The sequence below is a fragment of the Cydia splendana genome, chromosome 23 (genome assembly GCF_910591565.1).
Source record: "Cydia splendana chromosome 23, ilCydSple1.2, whole genome shotgun sequence".
NCBI lineage: Eukaryota > Metazoa > Arthropoda > Insecta > Lepidoptera > Tortricidae > Cydia > Cydia splendana.
Window position 1 is genome coordinate 6,476,064 of NC_085982.1, and position 12,330 is coordinate 6,488,393.

Here is a 12,330-nt window from a genome sequence, read left to right on the forward strand (position 1 = left end):
TAGTGGCTCTGTGAGCTGTAGACCTCGCGAGAATATCTTATTGGGCACGACGACAGCGCCACACAGTGGTTGCAACTTGCAACTACCTATAGTCCCGTGTTTTGTCACAACTATTAAGCGAGACGTGAGTAAATCGTAATAATTTCAGTTTTCATTGAAATTGAGCCTGAACGGATTTTAATGCGATTTTAATCTAAAAAAAGTGATTCATGCGAAAGGTTACGAAATATTCTGGCTAAGAGCTTTAATCGATAACGCTGCCCAATCCACATAATCTAAAAAACTACAAGTGAAAAAATTGCCCCAAACGCTGTCAGTCAATAACCCTAACTTACCTATCTCTGGGAGCAGATTCGTTTTTAGGGTCATCAAAAACTAAACCCTAAGTGACCCTAACCTACCTATCTCTGGGAGCAGATTCGTTTTTAGCGTCATCAAAAAAAAACCCTAACCTACCTATCTCTGGGAGAAGATTCGTTTTTAGGGTCACGAAAAAAAATAACCCTAAACCTACCTATCTCTGGGAGCAGTTTCGTATTTAGGGTCATCAAAAAAATTACCTTAACCTACCTATTTGAAAACCTGGTTATTTTTACCACTAGCATTAAAAAAAAGACAAAATATGGAGATAGAGAATATTTAGTTAGTGAAAAAAAAACCTACTGGTTATTTTAACTACTGGGATTAAAAGAAAAAGGGAATAAATTAAGAAAGGGAAAATTAATTTTATGAAAAAAATTTCCACTAAAATAAAATAAAGCGAAAAAAATTGGAACGGTGTAATTGCCTCGAAGAAAAAATAATTTTCGGGAATTATGGGCCACACTCCAAGATTTTGAGAAACGGGCCCCAGATCATTAAAAAACAGACAGTATCATACAGTCTATATAGCGGCCAAAGAAATTTTTTTTTGCATAAAGGATGCCTCACGCTAGACTGGACCGGGGCCGGGCCGGAGCGTCCGGCGCTTCGTTTACCACGCACCACGTGATCACCGATCAGCCATCATCCAAAATGATGTGTCGGACGCCACGGCCCGGGCACGGCCCGGTCTAGCGTGAGTCATCCTTAAGTCTTCTTGTATCGCCGTAGTCTGGTAATGCGCGGATAGAATCCAGGGCGCTTGTAAATTCGTAGTTCCAATTACCCGATAAATTAATGTTTTATGGGGCCATGCAAGCAAAGCCGGGCGCAAAAGCTAACAATATGTATATATTTGAAATGTATTGAAATCCCTTTCGATTGATATACAACACGTCATCATTACTTATTTGTATTTTTTTTTTGGTTCGCGACTTTATGACGTCTAGAGAGCACCGTGTTCAAATTGTTCGTACACACTCGTAGTCATATCCAGCGGACGATTTGAATGACACATCGTTTGACAAATTATAATGAGTACCGTAAAACGGGGTGAGTAGGTTTCGCGGGGGGAGTTGGATTGCAAATCTAGAATTTCATTTTTGAGTGGCTATGTAATTTGATTATATTTTTAGACATATTTTTTCTTCTTTTCGCAACACTAAGCTGCCAAATCATACAATTTTGAAACACAAATTCACTGTCAAAGTTGATGCTTGAAATCGGCTGCTTTTTAGTTGAATTTAACTTTGTTTTTAGGGTTCCGTACCCAAAAGGTAAAATGGGACCCTATTACTAAGACTTCGCTGTCCGTCCGTCCGTCCGTCCGTCCGTCTATCTGTCACCAGGCTGTATCTCACGAACCGTGATAGCTAGACAGTTGAAATTTTCACAGATGATGTATTTCTGTTTCTGCTATAACAACAAATACTAAAAACAGAATAAAATGAAGATTTAAATGGGGCTCCCATACAACAAACGTGATTTTTGACCAAAGTTAAGCAACGTCGGGCGTGGTCAGTACTTGGATGGGTGACCGTTTTTTTTTGCATTTTTTTCCGTTTTTTTTTCATTATGGTACGGAACCCTTCGTGCGCGAGTCCGACTCGCACTTGGCCGGTTTTTAAGTGATGTTTACCAAAGTAAGTGTTCATCCACCTTTCGGATATCGTTTATATACTTACATGGCTTATTGGAAACAGAAAAACTTAAGTTATATTTTCTTTATTTATAATATGTTAAAAACATAGAAAACGATCCAATCGCATTTGAGGATTTTTATGGGGAGAGCAGGATTGTACCTCAGGGTGAGTTGGCTCGACAACGGGGACAGTTGGGTCATGAATGGGGAGAGTTGGTGTTACGAACGGGGTGTACCGGTTTGATAGAGGGGGGAGTTGGCGTTCGTAGTTCAGGGTTGTCGATTATGATAAAATGGTAAATATTATCTAAAAAAATATTGAAGTAGCGAAGGAATTAAATAAATTGCAAATTAAATACATTTTATTTATTTCATACAGTAATTATGGAAGTCGGTAGTCGATATTTGACCATGATTAAGGGTCAAACAGATCACTGTGTTATGTCTTTCCTGTAGACATACACAAGAGTTAAGAGCTATAAAGGTTAATTTTCTTATTTAACCCTTATCCACGTGAAAAGGTCCTCCTTTTATTTAGAGAACTATGATAAAATCATTGCTTACATGCCCACAAGCTGTTAACTATTGCCCACAGGAGAGAAAAATGTGCTGTTCGCGATAACACGCTAGTTTTCTCTCCTGTATATAAATCAATGTGCCACATATAAAAATAAACTTTTATCCAGGTTTGAACTTCGATTTCGAGCCAACTCACCCCGTTTTACGGTACTTTAGAAGTTATTAGGAAACAAATGAACATAATACATACATACATACACAAGCACATACCGGTCAAAATCATAATCCTCCTTTTGCGTTGCCGTAGTCGAGTATTAAATGTATGACTCGGTTTAGAATAATTAAAAATGACCAAAAAACTCAATTTTTTAGGGATAGTTATTATTTGAATAAGTTGCGAAGTTACCAGTACCAAATGTACTAATCATATACATATTCTCATATTTGACAGTATATATATTATGTATATTCTACGATGAACTACCGTTACCTAGTTTGCGTTTGTAACAGCGCCATCTTTTAGGAAATTAGGACATCAAACTATATCGGCTCGAACAGTTATATAGAAGCTTGTAAAAATGAAACTTGCCCGCGCTTGATCGATCAACAATATGAAATTGTCAACTTATTCAAAATAAAAAAAAATTGTAAATTAAAAAAAAACAATACGAAATTTAAGTGTAAAAAAATACAAAAAGTATACCAGCATATAATTCCTGAGGATCGAACCCAGTTTATCGTATCATAGATCGTATCGTATCAGATACAGACCGGGAGACCTCGAGATCCACGTCTCATTTAGTGGGGGGGAGGGGGGAAGTTCGACGCCGACGCGCTTCACTTGGAGCAACATTTCTCTAAAACTATACCTATTAGGGCATGTGATATATCATTTTCGGATAAATTAAGGGTGAGGAATCTATTTTTGGAACAAAAACAATGCACTTTCTAACAAAAAAAAAGCATAAAGTAGAAAAGACAAAAAAACGTATCTTTGATTTTGTCATAATTACCAATTTTTTTTTTAAAGTGTAGTAGGAATCTGAAAACAAAAAATATAGTTTTAAAGGTACACTTATAACGTTTAAGAAAATATATAGTTTATTATACAAAACTGTTGTTAAATGGGAGATAAAAAATAATATTAAGCGTGGGTCAGAGTGATCTCAATACAAAATATTATTAATGTGAGAAACTTACTTATAATTTGTTCTACAATCGTTTATTTTTTTAGTTTTTCGTAAATAACTCGTAAACGGTAGCCCACAGCAAAAAAATATATTTTACGTAAATAATCTGTTTCAGATTTCTTATAAAATAAGTGCTACTTTTTTTCGCTACCATCGATATTAAAAAAATATATTGAAGGGAGAAAATAAATACTAAGGTCCCCTTTTTTAGTCATTCGTAAATAACTCGCAAGACACGTGTGATGCTAACTCAATTTGGGTCGTAGCGACTTAATATCAGACGTGTGTTACTACCGATCAATATGGGTCAAATTGCTTTGCATCAATTTGTTGTATGGTGGACGTTCGACGGGTTAATATTATTTTTTATCTCCCATTTATCAACAGTTTTGTATAATAAACTGTATATTTTCTTAAACGTAATAAGTGTAGCTTTACGACTGTATTTTTTGTTAATTTTCAGATTCCTGCTACAGTTTAAAAATTATTAGTCATTATAAAAAAAACTCTAAATTACGTTTTTTAGTCTTTTTTACTTTATTCTTTTTTTTTGTTAGAAAGAGCATTGTTTTTGTTCTAAAAATAGATTCTTCATTCTTAATTTATCCGAAAATGATATATTACATGCCCTAATAGGTATAGTTTTAGAGAAATGTTGCTCCAAGTGAAGCGCGGCAGCGTCGAATTTCCCCCCTCCCCCCCCCCACTAAATGAGAGGTGGCTCTCGAGGTCTCCCGGTCTGTATCTGCTCAAGACCAGCTAACAATCAACTGTGCCAAGTTTCAGCGCATAGTCTCAAAGTGCAAGATCCCATACAACGCTATGTCCCATACATAGTCTAATATAACATGGTCTTCCATTCCCAGAGTGACACGGGGCTACGTCACAACAACATGGCCGCTATATATAGCGCTATCGCATATTATCATATAGCGCTGTCGCATGATGACGTAAGCCCGTGTCAGTTAGGTGACCTAGAAAAGACGGGAATGGAGTACCAGGCGGAGTATATTATTATACCATGGTCCCATACAACGAATATTTGCTTCCAACTGTCTTTATCAATGTTCATAAAATATATGGAGGGTAGGTACGTCTACCCACCATAATAAAAAAAAATATTTGTCAATGACTCTGTCCAATTGCTGTGGTTAAAATTCATAACGAAAATTTTATTTATTAAATCTTTAAATAATAAATACAACGTAGCGGTACTACCACTTAAGACTGTACGTCTGTACCTACATGGATTACAGCAATGCACATGTGCTAAATGCGGAGCAACGGCTGTTGAAGCAGCCAGAGTCATGGTCTAATAAAACATGGTCTTCTATTCCCAGAGTGACACGGGCCTACGTCACAATAACATTGCCACTTTATTTCAACATAACATGTTACATGGGTACATTATAGCTATGGTTAATAAGTTAAAATATTTCTTTATAATTTTATAATTTTCATTTTGTTTACATTACTGGCAACACAGGATAGCGCTGTCACATTTGACAATTCGGATCTAGATAACTTCATGCCCTGACCGTCATCCTTGTCGAACGCGTGTTAATTGTTATTTCCTTCTCGCTCAGTGTCAGCAGTCGCAGTGTTTTACAAACTTTTTTCCAAGCTTGGTAATTAATGTGTAACTGTGAATTAGTTTTTCAAACGTTTGTCTTGTATAGATAAATAAAGTTTAATTTAATACATTAGATTTGTTTTATTTTACTATGTTTCTACATGAATAACTTAAAATTAATGCCGTTAAAATAATTTTCACCGTTGGTTAAAATTCTCCCACATTTTAAAGTTTGAGAACCTGTAAACAGCATGATGACGTAGGCCCGTGTCAGTTAGGTCATACACGAATCTCGGAATAGAGTACCAGGCGGAGTATATTATTATACCATGGCCAGAGTGAAGTTCACAGCTTTAGTGAGTTCAGAAGGAACCGTGTCATAAGTGTCATAACGCATCTGGAAATCGTATTAATTAACAACCGTAAAGAAATGTATGAATACAAGTTGGAAATCTGTGTAAATCAGTGTATCTGTGTGTAAAGTGTAATAGGTAGGCATGCCTAATGTTATTTGTATTATACTGAAAACTTTGTGAATGCGCTTTATTAATGTCTATTTTTTTATTAAGTTGCCAGTTGCCAGTTTTCGTGTATATTTCTATATGGAAAACATTTTTAAATAAATAATCCAATGTTATAAACATAAACATGCCTTTTATTTAAATCAATTGATAATACCGCAAACAAGGGTTTATTTGCATCTTTCATATATTTCATGACATGAAGATAACAAATATGTTTATCAACAGAATTACTACTTAGAGTCTGGCTTCAGAAATTTTACTCAATTGTTTGGCGGGAAATTAAAAAAATCTTGGGCTGGTCACACTTTGTGTAGTAGGAATTATAGTTTTGATACTAGAAAATATTTTTGATTTTCTATACACACGTAAGATACCTAAGGATATAAGTTAAATATACGTTGACGTGCACTCAAAGTCAGCTCACATAATTTCTACCACTATTTAAACTTTTAAAGTATAGTCAACGATAAACACATTTGTTAACACTTTCTCACCATATACCATTGTAACAAGGCGAAAAATGAAATGTAGTGTAAATAAGACCTAGCTCGATAATACCGTAATATTAATCTATCACCAAAAAAATACATACGTACTATGCCAAATATGCTAAATGCTAAGTATCAAAATATTTATAGAGCACCAACCTCCTAATTTGTTTACGTTTGTTTAGGAGTTGTAAACATTGCAGTTTTTCGTTATAAAACGCTACACGTCGACTTCGCACATTGTCGTAATTATTTACGAGCTTAAATAATAGTTTGCGAACCTCACTCATTATAGACATTATTATTAATATTCACTGACTTAATATTAGAAATAGACACACAGAGCGGAACAAAAACGTCAACAAAATGTGGGTCAGAATGACATTAGCGGAAAATTTGCATTGATGATAAAAACGCTTACGTAAATTTTGAGTCAAGATAAATATTTTGTACGGAAAAGAACTTACTGTCGTAAGCATTAAGTGTCAAATTTGTAAACATTAGTACCAACACTGTTAAAACTTTTAAGTCCGATGGCACTAAACGTAACGTCACCATTGTATTTACGTCAAACAACGTCAAACGAGAATAATGAACGAATAGAGTCCCTTTGGTACATTTTAATAGGTATTACTGTACAGAAAAATCAAAGTAATAAATGAAACAAATTTAATTTGATCGGGAGTTCAAATAAAATTAATTCATGGTAACAACCCTTGTAAGTTATCATAAAACAAATTTATTTTTAATAAGTAAGCATTCGTCTTTAAATACTATTTTCCTTGAAATAAATTCAACTTATTAAATAACTGTGTATTTTAGATCTACATAATACTCTTCGCGCTTTAGTTCTTTGCAATATAGTGCACGGGGACATTTAGGTCGCTACTGGTACTGATTGGTTATGGTCTTTATCAAAAAATCCTGTGGTTGTCACTGTGTTCAGACAGGTTTAGCATTTACAGTTAGTCTCTCTCTCTTCGCCTAGCCTTATCCCATCATTTGGGGTCGGCTCTCCTAGTCCTTCTTCGCCAGGACGCTCTGTCCCGGGTTGTCTCAGATGTGACATTTGCATCTTTCATGTCCTTGTTTATGGTGGCTATCCATGTTTGGCGGGGTCTTCCTCTTCCTCTTTTTGGCGCCGGAAATATTTCGAGTACTTGTCGGGTCATGTGCTCGGGAGGGCGACGCATTACATGCCCGTACCATCTAAGTCGACCTTCCACTAGCTTCTCTTGGATTGGTTTTACCCTGAAGCTACCACGGATGAGGGTATTTCGGATGCGATCTAGCAGCGTTACACCTCCAGCCCAGCGCAACATCCTCATTTCAGCGGCATGTAGTCTATCCTCTTGTTGTTTTTTGAGGGGCCAGCACTCGGCGCCATACGTTAGAGCTGGTCGTACGGCGGTTTTATAAACTTTGCCTTTAATGTGTACAGGCATTCTCTTGTCGCACAATACCCCTGTTAGCTCTTTCCATTTCACCCATCCCGTGTTAATTCGTTGGGTTATGTCTGTGTCAACAGTTGCGTCGGTGGTGATGACTGAGCCTAGATATTTGAAACAGTCGACCCTGTTCAGGGGTGTGCCTTCGAGACTAACAGTGTTACTGTTGCTTTTGCCGCTGAAATTGCAGTGTACGTATTCGGTCTTTTGTTTGCTGATTCGCAATCCGGCTTCCTCTAGCGCGACTCTCCATTGCTCCAGTATTTGCTGTAGGTCTTCCGCATTTTCGCTGACGAGTGCTATATCGTCAGCGTAAAGCAGATCCCAGGGGGGCGGCCGTTGCAACTTCGCGGTTAGATGGTTCATTACTAGATTAAAGAGCAAGGGACTTTGCGCTGAGCCCTGGTGAACACCGACCTTAACTTCGAATTCATCACTTACACCGGCTGGGCAACGTACTCTTGTTGTCACGTCCTTGTACATGTCTTTGACAACGCTGATGTAATATTCTGGTACGTTATGTGCTCGTAATGCCTGCCAAATTAAGTCTCTTGGAACTCGGTCGAAGGCTTTCTCTAGGTCGATGAACACCATATGTAGATCAGTCCTTCTGTCCCGGTACTTTTCCATTAAGATTCTTATGGTATGGATGGCGTCAGTGGTCGACTTTCCTGCGACAAAACCGCACTGGTTTTCTGTGACCTCTGTGAGTTCAAGCAGTCTCCTATTTATTACTCGTTCCCAAATTTTAAGGGTGTGTGATATTAATTTTATTGCGCGGTGATTTCCACACAGCCTAATATCTCCCTTATTTTTGTAGAATGGGACTAGGTAGCTTTTCCTCCATGCCTTTGGGATACCATTGGCCAGAATTTTATTGAACAAATTGGTCAGGAAGGCTACACCATCCAGTCCTAATTTCTTCCACAGCTCAGCAGGGATATTATCGGGTCCCGTAGCTTTGTTGTTTGCCATTGCCTTAACAGCTGCTTGTACTTCGGCTGTTGTTATGCACGGAATCGGTCCTACTGTTTCTGCCGTTGGTTGAATAGGCTGTTTGCGGGGATACGTTTCATTTAGAAGTTGAGAGTAGTATTCCTTCCATCTTTGTTGGATGTCTTTATCTGAGGTGAGTAGCTGGCCGCTTTCATTCTTAATGTACTTAACGGTTTTCAGATCCTTGCTGTCGTTGTTTCTGAGTCTAGCTATCTTGAAAAGTTCCCTGTCGTTGGTAGCCGCTTCTAGTTTCGCGTAGATATCGTGATCGCGACTTGCTTTTGCCTGCGCCACGGCGCGCTTCGCTTCCTTTTTCGCCTCTTTGTACGCATTCTTATCCCTATCGTCGTTTGTTTGTTGCCACAGCTTAAAGAGAACTTTTTTCTGCTCGATTTTTAATTTTACGTCTTCGCTCCACCAGCTCGTGTCCTTGTTGTTACTTAAGGGTCCTTTTGATATGCCCAGATGTTCGGCTGCTTTCTCATTGCAAAAACATTCGAAAGCTACCCACATGGTGTCGACGCTACCTTCATCATTAATAGTAGGGATGTGGTCTGCGATTTCGCTACATAGTTTGTGTCCTTCTTCTCGCTCAAGTCTGTGCCAACGTATTTTTCGTGTTCTATCTTTTTTCACTTTTACAGGTTTTCTCAAGAGAAATTCGGCAACCAGGATTCTGTGTTGTGATGTTAGGGGTTCCCCGGGAATCACCTTACAGTCTCTGGACAGCCTTAAGTTTGCTCGGTTCACTAATATATAATCTATTTGAGTGTTGTTGCCTCCACTCTTGTAGGTTACAAGGTGTTGTTCTGATTTTGTGAAAAAAGTATTGACGATGGCTAGGTCGTACGTTGAAGCGAACTGTAGAATAGCGCTATTACATTTCGGCGTTGAGCGAGTTTAGGTATTTTACGCGCTGCGGCAGGCCGTGCGAGCTCAGTATGCCGATCCCTTCTACCACACTCGCACTACAATGATGGATTAAACATTCTTGATCCTTCGCGAAGCATATTGAAATCGACCATAACAACACTAACTGTACTTAACTTTTAAAGTTTTAAAACTGTTATTTGGTAAGTACGAAAATACTAAATGCAGTGCAAATGTACATAGGGGCTGTTCATAAATTACGTCATCTATTTTTGACGATTTTTGACCCCCCCCCCACCCCTCAAATCATCCAAAAATCAAGCTTCGGATGAATCTGTTTCCTCCTACGTCATGTTACCATCATCCGATGTCCAGACCCCCCCCCCCACTCTTCCCATTTGAAACGACGTAATTTATGAATAGCCCCATACTCGTACTTATGAAGGTATATTACTCGAAAGAAATTATAGGTACCTACTCGCTTATTTACATGTTTCGTCATTGCATTTGGTACCTATAGGTTGTAAAGTTTGTATCAACGAGGGTTTAAAAACGAACTGGTACTGAGGATCTGATGATGATTAAGGTGGTCACGGATACCAATCAACCATGTAGTAACATGATTAGGCTCGTTTGATTCGTCTCAACAAGATCTTTGACACTGAAGATACACAGGGTCTGATGATGGAGCTGGAAGGTGGCCACGGGTACCAGTCTATCATGTAACTAAACAACTTCGTGTTTGGGCTCGTTTGATTCGTCTCTACAAGATCTTTGACACAAGACAGTACTCAGGGTCTGATGATGGAGCTGGAAGGTACCATTACCAATCAACCATGCAACTAAACCACATCGTGTTTAGGATCGTTTGATTCGTCTCAACAAGATCTTTGACACTAGGTGATACTCAGAGTCTGATGATGGAGCTGGAAGGTGGTCACCGGTACCAATCAACCATGCAACTAAACCACTTCGTGTTTAGGCTCGTTTTATTCGTTTCAACAAGATCTTTGACACAAGATAGTACTCAGGGTCTGATGTTGGAGCCGGAAGGTGGTCACCGGTACCAATCAACCATGCAACTAAACCACTTCGTGTTTAGCCACGTTTTATTCATCTCAACAAGATCTTTGACACAAGGTAGTACTCAGGGTCTGATGATGGAGCGCGAAGGTGGCGACGGGTACCTGTCTATCATCATCAGCTCCATCATCACACCCTGAGTAGTATCTTGTGTCAAACATCTTATTGCGACGAATCAAACGAGCCCAAACACGAAGTGGTTCAGTTACATGGTAGACTGGTACCCGTGGCCACAGTCCAGCTCCATCATCAGACCCTGAGTACTAACTTGTGTCAAAGATCTTGTTGCGACGAATCGAACGAAGCCAAACACGAAGTGGTTTAGTTGCATGGTTGATTGGTACCGGTGACCACCTTCCGGATCCATCATCAGACCCTCAGTACTACCTTGTGTCAAAGATCTTGTTGCGACAAATCAAACGAGCCCAAATACGAAGTGGTTCAGTTACATGGTAGACTGGTACCCGTGGCCACAGTCCAGCTCCATCATCAGACCCTGAGTACTAACTTGTGTCAAAGATCTTGTTGCGACGAATCGAACGAAGCCAAACACGAAGTGGTTTAGTTGTATGGTTGATTGGTACCGGTGACCACCTTCCAGCTCCATCATCAGACTCTGAGTATCACCTAGTGTCAAAGATCTTGTTGAGATGAATCAAACGATCCTAAACACGATGTGGTTTAGTTGCATGGTTGATTGGTAATGGTACCTTCCAGCTCCATCATCAGACCCTGAGTACTGTCTTGTGTCAAAGATCTTGTTGAGACGAATCAAACGAGCCCAAACACGAAGTTGTTTAGTTACATGGTAGACTGGTACCCGTGGCCACCTTCCAGCTCCATCATCAGATCCTGAGTACTATCTTATGTCCAAGGTCTTGTTGAGACGAATCAAACGAGCCTAAACACGAAGTGCTTTAGTTGCATGGTTGACTGGTACCGGTGACCACCTTCCGGCTCCATCATCAGACCCTGAGTACTATCTTAAGTCAAAGATCTTGTTGAGACGAATAAAACGAGCCTAAACACGAAGTGGTTTAGTTGCATTGTTGATTGGTACTGGTGACCACCTTCCGGCTCCATCATCAGACCCTGAGTACTATCTTAAGTCAAAGATCTTGTTGAGCCGAATCAAACGAGCCCAAACACGAAGTGGTTTAGTTGCATGGTTGATTGCCCATATAACCATTCCAGTCGCAGAATCACAAAGTGGTAACTAAATGTCAGATGTGTCGTAACAGAGTCCACACAATGTGTCTAGAATTGTTTCGAAACAAAGTGTCGTCGCCGTGTCTACACTTTTCCGTAACAAGGTGTCGACACATTTGTGTGCACTTTGCGTGCGGTTTGCGACTAAATCTGACAGCAAATTTGTGACAGCAAATGTCAATATAAAATACCTCTTGAAAACCAAGGTTTGTCAAACTACTATTAGTGTCTCGTGTGCTCGTAATTCTAGTAAGTCATCATGGGCAATGCAAATGATAATAATCGACCGAAACCATATAAACACCCAACACCCGTCAACCTTTTACAGAAAAGTTTTTAAAGAAATTCAATAAGCTACTTAGGTCAGGCAACGAATGCTCCAAAAGTTGTAGAGGGAAATGCTCGGAACACAATTTTTGACTCCGTAA

General features: G+C 39.0%; 1 protein-coding gene and 1 long non-coding RNA gene across 6 annotated transcripts in view; both read left to right on the top strand.

Moving 5' to 3' along the window:
• The window catches only part of LOC134801917 (uncharacterized), a 204,840-nt gene that overhangs the window by 125,283 nt on the left and 67,227 nt on the right, over nucleotides 1-12,330 (top strand). The window lies entirely within an intron of this gene.
• LOC134801870 (uncharacterized) overlaps nucleotides 1-12,330 on the top strand; it is a 39,940-nt gene that overhangs the window by 7,662 nt on the left and 19,948 nt on the right. The window lies entirely within an intron of this gene.